Source organism: Micropterus salmoides, unplaced genomic scaffold (genome assembly GCF_014851395.1).
Source record: "Micropterus salmoides isolate LMB-PRFRI ecotype aquatic unplaced genomic scaffold, ASM1485139v1 Ms_hic_scaffold_2, whole genome shotgun sequence".
In the NCBI taxonomy this organism is placed as follows: Eukaryota; Metazoa; Chordata; class Actinopteri; order Centrarchiformes; family Centrarchidae; genus Micropterus; species Micropterus salmoides.
In genome coordinates this window covers 49,501,310-49,517,092 of record NW_024041150.1, presented here as the reverse complement: position 1 = coordinate 49,517,092, position 15,783 = coordinate 49,501,310, and positions in this window count along the sequence as shown.

Genomic DNA, 15,783 nt, shown 5'->3' with positions numbered 1-15,783 from the left:
AATACTACAAAAACAATACAAAATAAAAGCAAGAAAACATTGAAAAGACTAAAATACACGTTTAAGATAAATATGAAATAGAATCAAATAAAAGGGATAAAATAAAGTCAAATAAGATCGAGAAACTGTCCCCTTTTCAGGTCATTGGTGACTTTAAGCAGGGCAGTCTCAGTGCTGTGGTACTTCCTGAAACCAGATTGAAACTTTTCAAATATTTTGTTATTTTCCAGTACAGTGAGCAGCTGTTTGGACACAATTCTTTCTAGAATCTTTGCAATAAAAGGCAGTTTTGAAATTGGTCTAAAATTATGTGGGAGGGAGGGATCTAAACCAGGTTTCTTTAAAAGTGGGTTCACGCAAGCCGTTTTAAAATAATCAGGGACACAACCAGTAGATAGGGAGCTGTTGAAAACAGAGATCAAATGGGGCCCAACAGAATCCATTACTTTCAGTAAAGAAGTCTGGCAGAGGGGATGGCTGGTGAGCAGTTCAGGCAGTGTGTTTTCCCATGCTTGCGCTACATCACGTGACATCTGCTCTGCTGGGCAAGGCTTACATGGCGGCGGGCCGGTCTGGTGCGAGCCTGCACACGATGGAGGTTTTGCAGGCATACCAGGCAGATACGGGTTACGAGCAGGTGCCTTTGTTCCCTGTCTGTATGGAGGAAACCTTGGTTCCTGTCCCAGGGTCCCGTGTTGGGAGCGTCATGTCGCCAAATAATTATTTCGACAGACAGCTCACTCACGGGATGGCCGCTTTGCGAGAGAGATCATTTCTCTTGGCACATAAATTGCCTGGAAATGTTGGCGGTTTTCAGAGCGCTGACTGGGGGTCAGAGCCATCCTGCACCCCTGTCCGGGCTATGTCCCTAAGGTTCTGTCCAGTATGGCAGGGTCCACGGTGCTGCAGGCATTTCATCCCTCACCTCACTTATGGCCGTAAGGGCGCACTTTACTCGAGGCATGGCAGCCTCTAGGGCCCTCCTCACAGGGGCTTCTGTCCTGGATTTTTGTGAGGCAGCTGGTTGGGCCACTCCTCACACTTTCATCCTGTTTTACAGTCTTGACCTTCCTTCTGCACCCGGCATCTGTGCACTCTCCTCTTAGTCGTGCCTACGGGTTACTGCACGCTGGGGCAGGCGGGGGTGTCGGCGCGGCCTAGTGGGTATCTCATTCCCATAGTGTCGTCACCGACGCAGTTCGAGTTCCCTCGAAGGGGAAAGTCTCGGGTTACGTATGAAACCCTTGTTCCCCGAGAACGGGAACGAGACACTGTGTCGGTCTGCCAAACCTCACCCCACCTGGAGTGCCTTGCTTCATAGCAAAGAGCTGATGTGTCCGGTGTGCTTATATACGCCTCCAGTTACGCCGTCACACGCTACGTTCTAGCAACGGCAATAGGATTGGAGTAGTTTCATTCATGATTTCAGCCTTTCATCACCGATGCAGTGTCTCATTCCCCTTCTCAGGGAACAAGGGTTACATACGTAACCCGAGACGTTCTGTGTTCACAAACATTTGTTGCTTTCCTAGATGTGAGATGAAGTGACCACAGAACAGGGAGAGTCAGGGCCGAGTGAGACACAGGGAATATCACAGACAAGTGGAACATTAGGAGAACTGAATACATTTGTGCCGTGGCTACATTAACTAGCAGCTGTTCCACGGTTTATGTAGTTGGTTTTGATCTAGTTATTTTATTCTCCATCTTCTGTCACTGTAAATACTCTCTTTTAGCCACAATAATAAGTACATTCTGTTTTCAAAAGTTATTAGAGATTAACCCCCCAGGTTCTTTTCCAAGCTGCAGTTTATAAGTAGGCTAATAAATAGTGAGATGTTTTGAGATGTTTTTATGAATGACAATAAATCACAAATTTTATAATCAATCGACTACTTAAAAAAAAAAAAACAGGTGGACCGTTTATGATTTCTCCTGTTTGACCTCTCAAAATATTCTTTATTCTGGAAATGTCAGAGAACCCAGTGAGATTCTGAATGTGCAGAACTTTGAACATGAGCAGAAAACCTGCTGAAACACAGGAGCTATTAAAGTCCAGGAGTTTATCACTGTGTGTTGATTCAGCAGTGATGATATTAAAAGTTGATCTACAGGAAAAACATATCTGTAAGCAACACAGAATGCCTGAGAGCTGCTCTGCATTATATTCTGTTACAGTTTTAGATTGTTTTATTATACCTTTATTAAACCAGAAAAACTATTTTTCCAAGAGTGTCCTGGCCAAGGCAGTCAGTATTACAATTGCACATTTAAGATTGGACTAAATAATCAGTTACAAGGTCAGAAAATATCAAAATGTTCTTAAATATTCACCACAATTCAGCTTCAAGGACGATCAAACGAGTAATCAGTCCTAACATCTGAAGGTAGAATTGCCAGCCTGCAGGTCATTTAAAAGCAGCCAGTGAAACAAAGATTCAACCACCTGAATTTTGTGTGTCCCCTTACATAAATAATTTCCACAATAAATTGATGCAGAAAAGGCAGAAATTGGTGCAGAAAAACACCAGAATGCAGGAAAATAAGTGTTTAACACAGTAAATAGTGTTGTTGTGAGACTTAACTTTGGAGTGTGTGTGTGTGGGGGGGGGGGGGGGGCAATTATTATGTGAAGATATTAAGTTTTATGGGCTAGGCTAAGCCCCCAATGTTTCACCAATTACACTTTTGCAAGGCATTGTATGCATGCTACATTCTAATTAGGGGCTGAGCACCCCTAAAGGTCTGATCCTAGAATCGGCCCTGTGTTATAATCCAAATGTAAACTTTGTGATTTTGCTGTAAGTTATTCTCTCTCAATATGTTTATCTCTTGCATTGTCATATAGCTGACCTCTGCAGTTTGCAAAAACTAATCTCAAACTGTCATGGATAGCCATTCCAGTGTCAGCCAGACTCTCCCCTCTGTGACTCTTATTTGGTTCAAAGCCAACAAATTGTTGGGTTATTTACAACACTTTACTCAGAAATCTAACACTGAATGTCAGCTGGTCAGTATAGGTCAGGAGTGTAGAGTCCACTGTTACAGAAAAATACTTTCTGCTGCTGTAACTTTGTAACACTACTGAGTCACATGACACCGGGGAGAGTTGTTGGATTATTTTCTAACCAGGTTTTTATTCTGGGTCACAGGTCTTCTTGGAACATTAAGACAGAAAGAAAAGTGTTGAACTGGTTTGTGTGGAGAGCAAAGATTGTGGAGAACCTGAGCAGAAGGAACAGAACAGAGAAATCTGCAGATGATGATGTTGTGCTGCTGTTTGGAAACATGTTGAAAGTGTTCAGACGTGGAGAACAAGTGTGACAGAGTATTAAATGTAAATGTCTGTGCTGTTGGAAAGACGTGTTCTGTTGTTAATGATGAACTGATGTTGGAGTTGTGCTGAGTCCAGTTTGAATCACTGAATTGTTGTTTCATGACATGTTTTTATTTTGTCTCTGGTGTCTTTATCTCTATTTCATCTTCTATTATCTCTCCAGACTCTGTCAGGCTGCTGGACGGGACTAGTCTGTGCTCAGGCAGACTGGAGGTGAAGTCTAACCAGTCTAACCAGTCTAACCAGAGGTGGTCCTCAGTGTGTGAAGCTGACTTTGACCAGCAGGATGCAGAGGTGGTCTGTAGGGAGCTCGGCTGTGGGGCTCCTTCAGTCCTCCAGGGGGCGCTCTATGGAGAAGTGGAGGCTCCGATGTGGACCAAAGAGTTCCAGTGTGGAGGCCATGAGTCTGCTCTCCTGGACTGTAGAAGCTCAGGCTCAGCTAGAAACACCTGCTCACCTGGAAAAGCTGTTGGACTCACCTGCTCAGGTAGAAGAGGAGCTGCAGCTTTGATTTGCTTCATTTCTCTTCTGATGAAACTCACTTTATTGTTTTACTGATGACTCTCTGGTTTCTGTTCAGAGCCTGTCAGGTTGGTGGGAGGAGCCAGTCGCTGTGCAGGAACACTGGAGCTGAAATATCAGGGAGACTGGAGACCAGGGAGTGTCACTGTCTGGATCCTGAAGACAGCAGCTGTTGTCTGTAGACAGCTGGACTGTGGCTCTGCTCTTTCTGTAGGACAGAGAAAGGAGTCCTCACTCAGACCTGTGTGGTGGATCAGCTCTGTCTGTGTTCAGTCTGGATCTGCTCTGAGGGAGTGTGCATCATCATCTTCTTCTTCCTCCATCCTGGATCTCACCTGCTCAGGTAAGCCCCAGATGTATAAAGACGTGTTCTGTTGTTAATGATGAACTGATGTTGGAGTTGTGCTGAGTCCAGTTTGAATCACTGAGTTGTTGTTTCATGACATGTTTTTATTTTGTTTCACTCTAATCCCAAATGAGTTGACTTTACTAGATCTTCACGTGGAAACCCGTTGCCTTAAACCATTTCAGTTTTTACACAAGGTAAAACTTAATGGTTAAGTTGTATTAACACAGAAGCTTAAGTTGATGCAGTAGACAAATCAAGTTTGCTTTAGTAGTCATTACTCACAATCATTAGTGAACAGAAATCATTTTTATCCTGAAGTCATGTTGTCTAAACTAAGGATTTTAAGTTACACATGCAAAGAAATATATAACAAATATAAAGCAAAACATTCATCATCACAACTTAAAACAATCTGTTCATATAAATCATCTTGTTTCTTGTCTTTTATTTATTTATTATATGTTGACTTTGAGATTATTGTATTTAAATACATTTGTTTTAACAAGCTGGAAGGGAAGAAATGATCTAATATTTACATTTATACATTTCAGTGTTTCCATGTAATTAATTTAGATAAAACATTGCAAAGTAACACTCTGTAACACAATGGGCCAGATTTACTAATGTAAACTAAACGTAACAAAATTGTGTGTGCACTCAATATTGCACGTGTAATTTTAGTACCTGTTATGCAGGGCTGGACATTAACTGTTTTGCTCACTAGCCAATGTTGCTAGTGGTTTTCCAGAGCCACACACTAGCCACACAGCATTTTCACTAGCCACATTTTTATTGTTGGCAAATTACGTTTTATATGATTAAAGCTGACTACGGCGTGTTAAAATGTACTAATATTATCATTGGCTCTAACAAGGCTGTGTGTGAAGCTCCTTTTTTTTGTCTATTAAGATAAACACATTAAAATAGTAGCTTCATATTGAATATTGTAGCGACTATACTTACAGAGAAAACTAAGTAGTCGCTGAGAGCCTGAGGTAGGGCCTTGTGGTGCTGTTTTGTCTGACTCGTTGCAAAATGATTCGCGGAACTCAAAATATAATCTGTTGCTTTTTATTGAGGAAAAAATATACAACTTAATATAGGCTAATGTGAAAAAACGTTTGTTCAAAATAATCACAATGATCCAAAACTATAAAGAATATCACGGTCAACAAAAAATACAGCGTCCCATTCACTCACCTCCGACTCGCTACTGGCGTTGAACAGGTGTATAAATTAACTAAACGGAAATCACCACCCACATCCACAAGACTTACCAAAAAACTGCAAACACAAATAAACTAAACTATTAATTCTAAATGTGCAATAAATCAGTTCATGACTCCTACACGCCAGCCCCTAATTAGGTTAATACATAATAATTACATTGCACTAGTTAATAGGGGGCATGAGACAATCAAAAGTTCAATAATCCATAAATGTACATCTTTGTCTTCTTTCTTCCGCCTGTCTTTTGTAAACAAGTCATAGGTCAGTCAGGCCAGAGGTTACCAGCACATAGCCTAAGTCAAAGTGATCTTTACCATCACTCACTCGGTTCGTCAAAGTCAGGGTCAAAGTAGTGTCACACTGTGCTCCAGTCACTCCTTATCCAGCGTCAGCCTCCTGTAGCAGACAGATCTTGGTAATTGGCCGGTCCCGGTCCATTGACTGGTCTTTGTTTTGATGCGAACCTGACGCACAAATCCTTTTCTGTCTGGAAAAGTTTGTAGAACTCTTCCCATGATCCATGAGTTACGAGGTGCTGTGTTGTCCACTATAAGCACTATATCTCCAGGGACAAGGTTGTGTTTCAATCTTGACCATCTCTGACGCTCCTGCAATTGAGGTAAGTATTCTTTTACCCATCATCATCTGCCTCTTGAAAGGTTCCTGGTGGCAAAGATGGTAAAGTCTTCAGTAATAACAGATAATTTGGGGTTAATGCTTCCAGGTCATTAGGATCTGTGGATGCTTTGGTGATCGGACGCCCGTTAATGATGGTTTCTACTTCACACAGAACTGTGTGAAGGCCTTCTTCATCCAAGTTTTGCACATTCAAAGTGGAATTGAAGACTTTCCGCACTGATCTAATTAACCTCTCCCAAGTTCCTCCATGATGTGATCCACCGGGGGGGTTAAAGGTCCATTTATTCCTTTCTGCAGAAGAACATTGTTAATCTGTGACTGATTCCACTGCTCGATGGCTGTTCTCAATTCACGCTCTGCTCCCACGAAGTTTGTCCCATTATCAGCACGCAGCTCCTGAACTTGGCCACGTCTTGCTATAAAGCGCCTGAGTGCATTTATAAAAGAATCAGTGTCCAGAGAAGGAGCCACTTCAATGTGAATTGCTCGTATGGCCATACAGGAAAAAATTACTCCATATCTCTTCACAACGCTCCTCCTGCTCCTCACCTCAAAAGGACCGAAACAGTCTACTCCAACATGAGTGAACGGAGGTTCATCTGGAGTAACCCTTTCAAAAGGTGAGTCAGCCATCTGCTGGGACACTGGCTGAGCATTCAACCGTCGAAGGATAACACACTTTGACAAAACTTTCCGAATTGCTGTACTAGCACCAGTGATCACATATTTCTCACGCAATTTGGATAACATGTGGTTACGACCACCATGTCCCACTTCTTCATGAATGTTCCTTAGGAGTATGGATGAGATATGTAAATCCTTAGCCAGTATTATGGGATGTTTAGCTTCTGCAGGCATAGCTGACCTGCTGAGCCGACCACCAACTCTCATAACACAATTTCCATCAGTGGACAGAGTGTGTAGATGTGACTCAATGATTTTCTTATTGTTGGGCATGATAAAGTCACTTTTCCTCATTGGTAAGTTGATTTGATAATGGCCATTCACTTTTTTTGCTGAAATTATGACCAGTTCTATAAACATATGATCTTCTCTTGACATACCAGTTTGTTCATCAATGCTGCATTCAGGGAAGTCCGTCTTAAACTGCTGCTACCAAAGCTCATCCAAATTTACCACTGACACTCTGTTCACTTGCAACTCTGGGGGCTCTCCTTCCATTGAGTCTCCACTGTCTCCTTTCAGTGGCCTGTTCACAGTCCAACCCAACATTGTCCTGATTGCATAGGGTCCATTGTTAATGCTGCAAATGACTTGTAGTGGTTCCAAAGCCTTAGAAACATTTGTCCCTATCAGCAGCTCAATCCCTGCCTCGATCTCAGGCAAATGGACTTGTTTTAAATGAGGCCATCTCTGAAGATCACTCTGTCTTGGAATGTTTCCCTTATGAACAGGCATGCACACCTGTGTATAAGCCTTGGGTAGTTCACAGAAGTGTTCCTTATTCAAGCCAGCTACTTCCAGTCCTGACACCATATGGCTGCTCACAATTGTTTCTTGGCCCATTGTTCTTAAGAGATTATGTACCCTCTTTCCTGTAAGGTCAAGTTTGTGCATCAAGGCTTCTGTACAGAATACAGCTGTACTTCCTGGGTCCAAGAATGCATAGGTGGTAACAATCTTGCTGCCTTTCTTGGACTTAACTTGCACTGGAACTATGGGAAGTTTACATTCATGATCACCAGCCCCACTAACACCACTCGACACCAGAGTGCTGTCTACTGACACCTCTAATTTCCTCCCAGCTTGTTCAAAGTCCTTTTCCTTTTCTTTTGGAGGAATGTGGAGTGTGGATGTTTAAGACCAAATTTGTCACAGGTAATCCGTTTTCTACAAACTTTGCTGATGTGTCCAATACACAAACAGCCAAAACAGACACCATGTTCTCTCAAGAAGCCTATGTTCTCTTTGTTAGGTCTTTTTCCCAACTGGAGACACAAATCCAATCCTCCAAAGCAAATACATGTCTTCCTTTCCGCAGGCGCAACAGTGGTGGCAAAGCTAGTTCCTTTTCTTCCAGGACGAGGCTGTAGGCTGTGCTTGCATATAACTCCTTCTGTTGTTACAGATGGAGCATCCTGTATGTTTCCAATCACTGGGTCAGTTAGGATTTTCACTTGTCTCTCGATGAAATTGTCAATGAATGTAGCTCTCTTACTGCAGCTTTCCTGCAGTTCACATGCCACAGTTCTCCACTTATCCCTGAATTTGTAAGGTCATTTTTGTATGATGGTCAGCATATTAGCAGGCATGTCTAGTTCATGCAGATATTGCACCTCTTCCATGGCATTACAGCAACCTCTAAGGAAAAAACTGTAATCTTGAAGAGCCTTTACATCTTCAGTTTTAATCAGAGGCCATGAAAGAGCCCTTTCCATGTATGCAGACGCAACCCGCTGCGCATTGCCAAACTGCTCCTGTAACAAAGATTTAGCTTTTATAAATCCCCTCTCAGGATCAATGTGTTGGCAGCTTCTAACTAGTGCACATGGATGACCTTTAGTATACTGCTCCAGGAAATAGAGACGGTCACTGTAGCTCCCAGTGTTCCTTTCCACACCGTTCTCAAAAGCCTTCATAAATGCCTGATATTTCAATGGATCACCATCAAAGATTGGTATCTCTCTCTTTGGCAAAGGCGAAAGACATTGGTGCTGTATCAACAGTGTAGTTATTTAATTTTGCTTCCTCATAATGCCAAACACATTGTTTTCATCACCAATATTGATATTTAAAGCATATCCATCTTGCATGTGTATGTTTTCTTGAGCATTGTGATACATGGATGGTTGCCCTGGTTCAGAGCATCTAAATGATACATGATCTGATTTAATTAATTGAGATGGGATATTATCTTCATGCTTTCTTCCTGTATCCAGGTGTTCACATTGGATTTCCTTTTGTGCAACAAATGGATGGGCATTAGCACTAAGAGTTTGAGGTTTTCTTTCCAAATATGAGTTCATTCCATCCGAATGCCTTGTTTCAGAGTTTTTCCCACTTACAATGCTCCGGGATCTGAACACATTTAGTTTAGCCATGTGCGCTGCAATTTCCTCATCTAGTTGAAGCTGTTCTTTCCTCTTACGTAGTCGTTCCTCCTCTTCTTCCAGTTCATGTTTGTCCTTTAATAATTTTTGTCTTATCTTCAGAGCCGCCAACTCAGCGTCCGCTCTCAGACTTGCTGATGAAACACTAGAAGTACCAGACTTTCTTCCTGTTACAGAGTTGTGAGATTTAGATACTCTGCTCCCAATATTTGACACACTGTCTCTTGGGTTGACATCATCTTGCATGTCATGTGTCCTAATTGTGGAGGCAGCCTGTATTAATACTTGAGGTTCATCAGCAGTAGCAGAAACAAACACTTCTTCATTCATTCCAACAGGATCAGATTGAACATAACTGTCATTGTGGAGCACTTCCACTGGTTCGTTCAACGAATGTTCAACTTCCCCTTTAAATACATCGCTATATTCCATAATGCTGTAAAACCATACATTTTGTTTCCCCTTTTCATCCTCTGGGAGTAACGGAATCAACATATTGTGTGACATGGTGGCAACTTCACAAAGTTGAATTAAATTCCCAAAGAGGGATTGCACAGCCAAAGCATCTTCCCTGGTTTTCATTAATGATTTCATTTGTGGTATGAGCCCTTTAATTTTATTCACCATTCCTTTGCGCTCCCGTTGGAACTTCTCAATCTTATTCTCCAAGGGCTTAGGCGTGAGTTTAATTTCTCATGACTCACGCTCCATGTTAGAACCAACACCAGCATTTATTTGACTCATTTTCTTTGTTTCCTTTTCAATACATTATTTTGATCTTAAACACATTCCCACAGCAAAAGAAAATCATCCAGCAAACATTAGCGCATCAGCTGCGCGGCGACAACTTTAAAGTGACAAAGCGGAGACTGTTTGGCCAGTTTGTTCAACGATGACACAGCAGGAATCCACACAGTCAGTCTCATGCTTGCCCTCGGCATAGCTCTTAACCAGTAGGCTAATCAATCGTCCCCGGTGGACATACAATAGTGAATGTACGAGCCACATTCCTTCTATTGATACACGGCGAAACAGCACATACACCGGTAAGCGTACCTGGCTTCCGTGGCGTTTACTGCGGCTCCAGTGCATTGACCGCCGTCCTTGTCTTCCTGCGCTCGCCTGATTCCATCCCGTTCCTTAGATCTGTGACCTACTGCTCCCTCCGGTGATGCTAATGCCATTTTTGTTGACAAAAATAAGAATCTTATCTTTTTAAAGATAAAAACTAAACTGAAACATGGTTTGAATCCTATTCATTTAGAACAGCAGTATTCTAAATACAGAGTAGAAAAATGATGTGCACTTTTGGAGAGTTTGTTTTGCATTTCCTCAGAGCTCTGACTGGATTTATGTTTATCAGCTCTGAGTAACTGGACATACGAAACGGGGCGGCTGTGGCTCAGGAGGGTTGGCCGTTAATCAGAAGGTCGGCGATTCAATCCCCGGCTCCCCCTGGTTGCGTGTCGAAGTATCCTTGGGCAAGATACTGAACCCCGAATTGCCCCTGGCGGCTATTCCGCCAGTGTATGAGTGAGTGTGAATGTTAGTTTCCGTTTGAGCACTTAGGCTCAGTGTATGAATGTGTATGATGGGTGAATGCAGATGTAGTGTAAAAGCGCTTTGAGTGGTCGAAAAGACTAGAAAGGCGCTATACAAGTACGGAGCATTTACGAAACCAGTATACAGGTCTTTCTTCCAGATTATTCCCATACAGACGTATCTTCTGCTTTCATACCTGGCATGACAACTTTTATTAAAACATAGTTTTATATTTTAATAATCAACTCTGGAAAGGTAGTTGTGATATATGACGATATGATGTAAGGGCAGCCCTGCTAGTAGTAACACTATTTCCCTAAACCATAAAGATATCTGTAATTTACAGCATTAAACGGCACTTTCCTCCTGCCTTTTCTTTATCTCAGCTTCACCTTTTTTCACTCTCTCGTTCTGCTGTGCATTTTTTTCTCCACACTGCTCGGCCACGCACACTGACGCACTGACTGACCGCTGTGTTGATGCGTGTGTGCGTGCGACCAGTGGCGTGTGATGACAGAGATCATACCATCAGGTTAAAAGCGTCCGGGAAGCTGACAGTCTACAGGTCTGAGGGACTGTGGCTGCCCTGTGACAGATTCAGCTTTTATATTCTCGTTTGACAAAAGTCCAGATGTCATATTTGGCGCGCACACCCTCGAGAGAGAGGTGACAGAGTGGTTGTGTGGATTCTCCTGCTATTAAAAAGCTTGCTTTTTCATCGCTGCTGCTGGTTACGTCTATAATTAACGGTTAGCCAAAACAGCGCTCAGGCCACCGGGAAATCTCCCGGTGCTCTTGACTTCCGCTAGCCCAGTAAGCTCTGTCTGATATGTGCTGGGTCCAGGCTACAAGGAAAATAGCAGTGTGCTGGTAGTCTTCTCCATCCCTGTCTTGACAGGTAACAGAAAAAGCATGGTGAATGTGTTAAGAAACAGGAAGCACTCAACATATATTGCAAAGGTAGTATTAATTCATCGTCAGCCGCAGCCTGTCGAAGAAGGTGGGCCAGATAATGTTTTTAACACACTAAAATTAGCTTTGTTAAACGTTAGGTCTTTGGCAGGAAAAACATTTTTAATCAATGATTTTATAATCACTCACAATATTAATTTCATGTTTAACTGAAACTTGGTTGGACCAAGATAACAGTGCAGCTGTCCTTATCGAGTCTACCTCTCTCTCTGATCATTCCTGTGTTTTCTTTGAGAGTGCTATCTGCGTGCACACAAATGTACAAACAGAGGTGATCACAAAACGGCATAACACTGAAAACACTAGTGAAAGATTTTTTGAGGCTTTCGCCCTCTCACAGGTCTCAGTCAATGAGCTTGTAGATAATTTCAGTTCTAAAATTACAAATGTTCTTGATGCCATTGCACCAGCCAAGGTGAAGGTGGTCTCTGGTAAGAGAAGATCTCCATGGAGAGATGCCACGATGGTTAGAACTCAAAAAAGAGTGTTGAAAAGCTGAACGCAGGTGGCGGAAAACAAATCTCCAGGTTCATTATGACATCTATAAAGAGAGACTTCACATTTATAATTTAGATCTGAGAAATGCAAGGCGGTCCTTCTTCTCTGACATCATCACCAAAAACACTAATAATGCACGTGCCCTGTTTGCTACTGTCGACAGGCTAACTAACCCTCCTCTGTCTGTAGCCTCTGACCTTTCTTTCCACCAGGGCCTGCAATGAATTTGCCTCCTTCTTCACAGACAAAATTCAAACATTAGACAAGCAATCAGTGCCTCCATGTCAGTAACAGGATATGTCTTGTCACTGTGTCCACTTAAAAACAATTTATATAGCATGAGACAATTTGATTCTATTAACCATAAAAACCTGGAGGACATAATACAACATCTGAAATCCTCCTCATGCTGCCTTGGTATTCTGCCAACAGTTTTTTTCAAATATGTTTCTATTTACCACAAATTGTCAACATGTCTCTACTCTCCACAGGCCCTGAAAACTGCAGTCATTAAGCCACTCTTAAAAAAGAATAATCTAGACAGTTCACTAATGAGCAATTATAGGCCCATATCAAATCTCCCATTTTTAAGTAAAACCATTGAAAAGCTTGTTTTCCAACAGCTTAGTGCTTTCTTGACACTAAATAACTGTTTTGATGTCTTCCAGTCAGGTTTTGGACCACACCACAGCACTGAGACGGCTCTTGTTAAGGTCTTCAATGACATCCATTTAAACATTGACAGTGGCAGAATTTCAGTCTTAGTATTATTGGATCTCAGTGCTGCATTCGACACGGTCGACCACAACATATTACTAGACAGACTTGAAAACTGGGTTGGACTTTCTGGCACAGTACTATACTGGTTTGAATCCTACTTAGAGGACAGGGACTACTTTGTGTCTATAAGTAATTACACATCTGAGCTGACCAAAATGACTTGGGAGTTCCCCAAGGCTCCATTCTGGGGCCTCTTTTGTTTAACATTTACATGCTTCCACTGGTTCAGATCATGAAAAACAACAAAATATGTTACCATAATTATGCAGATGACACACAGATTTACATAACCATTTCACCAGGAGACTATGATCCCATACAGGCACTGTGTAACTGTATTGAGAAGGTCAACGATTGAATGTGCCAGAATTTTCTTTAATTAAACAAAGATAAAACTGAAGTTATTGTTTTTGGAGCCAGGGACGAACGATTGAAAGTCAGTGCTCGACTTCAGTCTGTAATGTTAAGAACCACAAATCAAGCCAGAATTCTTGGTGTAGTCATGGACTCAGACCTGAATTTGAGGAGCCACATTAAGACAATTACAAAGTCAGCCTACTATCACCTGAAGAATATATCAAGGATTAAAGGACTTATGTCTCAGCTGGACCTGGAAAAGCTTATCCATGCATTTATCTTCAGTCGACTTGACTACTGTAACAGTGTCCTTACAGGGCTCCCTAAGAAATCCATCAGACAGCTGCAGCTGATTCAGAACGCTGCTGCTCGAGTCCTCACTAAGACCAAAAAGGTGGATCACATCACTCCAGTTCTGAGGTCTTTACATTGGCTTCCTGTATGTCAAAGAATTGATTTGAAAATCCTGCTGTTAGTTTATAAAGCACTAAATAGTTTAGCGGCAAAATACATTTCTGATCTTCTGCTTCGTTACGAACCATCCAGACCTCTCAGGTCGTCTGGGATCAGGTCTGCTTTCTGTCCCCAGAGTCAAAACTAAACAAGGAGAAGCAGCGTTCAGTTATTATGCTCCGTACATCTGGAACAAACTCCCAGATAACTGCAGGTCTGCTGAAACTGTCAGTTCTTTTAAATTAAGACTGAAGACTTTTCTTTTTACCATTGCTTTTAATTAAATATTTAAGATTGTTCTTTTTATTGATAACTTACACTGCACTGTAACTGTCCTGTTGTCTTTGTCTTTGTTTTTAGCTTTTTATCATTGCTTTACTTTTTTAACCCAGATTGTAACACTGTAACTTTTATTATATTTTATGTTGCTTTTAAACTTTCACATATTTCTTATGTAAAGCACTTTGAATTACCTTGTTGTTGAAATGTGCTATAGAAATAAACTTGCCTTGCCTTGCCTAGTTTAATCTCCACAACTTCTTGTTTACAGTGTCGTTCGTCAGTAGCGCACAAGACGAGGCTTCACTAATGGACCAATGAGCAAACACTATGTGCAGGTAATAGCAACTCATGGGAGTTGTAATGTCACATTGCAATTCGTTTGTAATTTCATGGAGTTAATGTCAAGCCCTGCTGTTATGGGTGATTTATTAAGAATTACTGCGTAGATGACAACAGGAGCAAACACAATGGAGGTGGCAGTATTTAAATGAGGGTTTTGCGTGTTTTAATGGTTTCCTCCGTGGAGAGTCGGGAGGAAAGCAGCCACAGCGTAAAAACCTGGGTTTGTTTCTTTCAGTGCGTCCCGAGTATGTGGAAATCGTCCTGCCTGAGAGTGCACTAAGTACTTGGGACAGCACAGCTGAAAAACTGCTTCGGGAAACCCCAGCAGAAACAGCTACAGTATGCTGGAACGACCCAGACGCAAGGAAATGCCAGCAGATCGTGCTTCATCCAGCTAGAAGGAACGATCACCGACCGTCCGTGATCTCCTGTCCCTGTACGCCCCAACGCCCCATTCCCTCTACGATACCTACAATGGGTTGTGTCGTTATTACGACCGGCGCTGTGAACAGCTGGTGATCGTTCCCTCTGGTTGGATGAATTTTACACGTGATCCGTGCACTGCAGCAGCTGGGGGCTCTCCACAGCGCCACGCAACTTTCTTTCATCTCACTGAGAAAAGTCTAAATGAACTTTGCTTTATTGGCATGAATGTTAATACAATAGTACTGCCAACAGACAGATCTATTCCATTCATATAGTTAATAGAAAAATAAAATAAAATAATTGAATTTCTATATATTGGACGTAAAATAATATTATCTAATGTTGTTAATTTCTCTATGTCTTCTTTCATTACGGCTGTGTCTCCTTCTGGCAACAATAACAGAAGCCATCTTTGCAACACTTGGCGGTTTGCACCTTCTTTTCAAAGGTATTAAATACAGATGCTGTTGCACTCATGAAATTGCGTTTAGGCTTGTTAGATCGCTTTGCACATAACGCCTGCTGGTGAATGATGCAATGGTAAAGCAGAAACTTTGGGAAGTCTGGGTCACCTTTACTGTGAGCGATGAAACCTGAATGTCGGCCGATCATAGCAGGAGCCCGTCTGTAGTCACCTCTACCAGCTCTTCCGGTGCTACCTTCACCGCGTTATAAATGTCAACTCCCCTCGTAGTTGTCTTTAGGGGCAGTAGTGTCAGGAGTTCTTCTGTGGAAAAATCATCAAACACCATCCGGATAAAGACCAACAGCTGCGCTGTACTGCTGCTGTTCATGGACTCGTCACACTGGATGCTAAACCACCTGCACTTCGCCAGATCCCGGTCCAGCTGATCGGCCAGGTTACCGGACATAGCAGATACTCGTCTAGCCATCGTAGATGCCCCCAGTTGGACATCGGAGAGAGCGGAGATTAGATTGGTTCCATTTTTCTCGTCTTTAAGGACAGTGTTAGCAATTGTCAT